The sequence below is a fragment of the Megascapheus bottae genome, chromosome 10 (genome assembly GCF_031878675.1).
Source record: "Megascapheus bottae isolate mThoBot1 chromosome 10, mThoBot2.hap1, whole genome shotgun sequence".
Classification (NCBI taxonomy): Eukaryota; Metazoa; Chordata; class Mammalia; order Rodentia; family Geomyidae; genus Megascapheus; species Megascapheus bottae.
In genome coordinates, this window is record NC_143518.1 from 29638946 (window position 1) to 29640800 (window position 1855).

The 1855-nt window shown below is 42.6% G+C and overlaps 1 pseudogene; it reads left to right on the plus strand.

Moving 5' to 3' along the window:
- The first annotated feature begins 200 nt into the window (after positions 1-200).
- Positions 201-917, plus strand: LOC150057817 (DNA sliding clamp PCNA pseudogene; annotated as a pseudogene).
- The last annotated feature ends 938 nt before the right edge of the window (positions 918-1855 follow it).

Below are 1855 nucleotides of genomic sequence, written 5' to 3' on the forward strand. Positions count from 1 at the left end.
AGCACCCAGGCCCAGAGTTCAAGCCCCACAACCAAAAGAAAGAGTGAAAGAAATATAGGAAGAAAGAAAGAAAACAGTTGCAGGCTCAGCCCCTGGTTGTCATGTCCCCCACTCTCAGATTCTTGCTCCCAGGCCCCGGGAAGCCTAAGCCATCTTGGACTCACTCCTCTTCTGTGTAGCTGTCATTGCGAATCTGCCACATGTTCGAGGCGAGCTTGGTCCAGGGCTTCATCCTGAACCTCATCAAGCAGGCCGGCTGGGACTCACGCTCCGGAGGCGTGGACCTCCAGAGCATGTCCTCCTCACATGTCTCCTTGGTGCAGCTCACCTGAGCTCCTGAGGCTCGCTGCCACCCCAGCCATGGCGTGAACCTCACCTACATGTCCGAAATACTGAAATGTGCGGGCAATGAAGACACCATTGCACTAAGAGCTGAAGATAATGCAATCACCTTGGCACTAGTGCTTGAAGCACCAAATTAATGAAGTTAGTGGATTTAGATGTTGAACAACTTGGAATTCCAGAACAAGAGCACAGCTGCGTGGTAAAGATGCCTTCTGGTGGATTTGCACGTGTATGCGGAGACCTCAGTCATACTGGACAAGCTGTTGCAATATCCTGCAGAAGATGGAGTGAAATTTTCTGCAAGTGGAGAACTTGGAAATGGAAATATTAAGTTGTCACAAACAAGTAATGTTGATAAAGAGGAAGAATCTGTTACCATAGAGATGAATGAGCCAGGTAACTTTTGCACTGAGGTATCTGAACTTCTTTACAGAAGCCACTCCACACTCTCCTACAGTTACACACTTAGTATGTCTGTTGATGTACCTCTTGTTGTAGACTATAAAATTGATGACACGGGACATTTGAAGTACTATTTGGCTCCCAAGATTGAGGATGAAGAAGGATCTTAAGCAGTTATAAAATCCAAGAAAATAGGGATATCATTGTGTGATAAGTAATGCACCCACTATCTGATGAATGTAACTGTAACCTGACAATAAAATAAATTAACAAATCCAAGAAAATAAAATCAGCCTTTGAGAACTGCTTCTGAGACAGCATCACCTACTGAAGTCTTTGTCTATCACCGAGTTTGTATGTGAGTACATACATAGATACTGATTTGTAAATAACCTATTGTTTGCTCCATTTCTCTACAATTTGTTTAAAAACTAAAATGCAAAGTTAAACCTTGTTAACCTAGAAATACTTCTGCCTTACTTAGAAATACTCCTGGTGATTTTGTATAACAAAAGGATCTTAAGTGTTTTCCAATTTAAATAAAGTTACCTGAATTTCAAATGTCAAAAAAAAATCTTTAACAAAACTTTCATGGATATTCAACCAAGTACCCCCCAAAACATTTCCTACTTATGCCTAACTCCTCAGCTCTCCTAAGGCCCTGGGCTCTAGGAAGGCTGGAGCACTGGAGGGATGTTTCGTTTTCTCTACTTGCTTTTTTTTTTCCTTTTTGTCAGTCATGGGGCTTGAATTCAGGGCCTGGGCCCAGTTCTTGAGCTTGTTCACTCGAGGCTAGTACTCTACCACTTAAGAGCCGCAGTACTACTTTCTGTTTTCTGGTGTTCAGTTTGAGATAAGAGACACAAAGGAGTTTTCTGCCCAGTCTGGCTTCAAACTATGATCCTTGGAGCTCAGCCTCCTGGATAGCTAAGATTACAGGTATGAACCACCAGCACCCAGCTTTTTTATGACTTCCCTGTATAAACCCATTAAAGACGTTCCGTTGTTAACTGATTCTGGGAAAGATCCATTACAAGTCCAGGACCCCTATCAAAATGCCTAGGATCTGAATGAATGAATGAATGAATGGAGTCTACACTTGTATTTC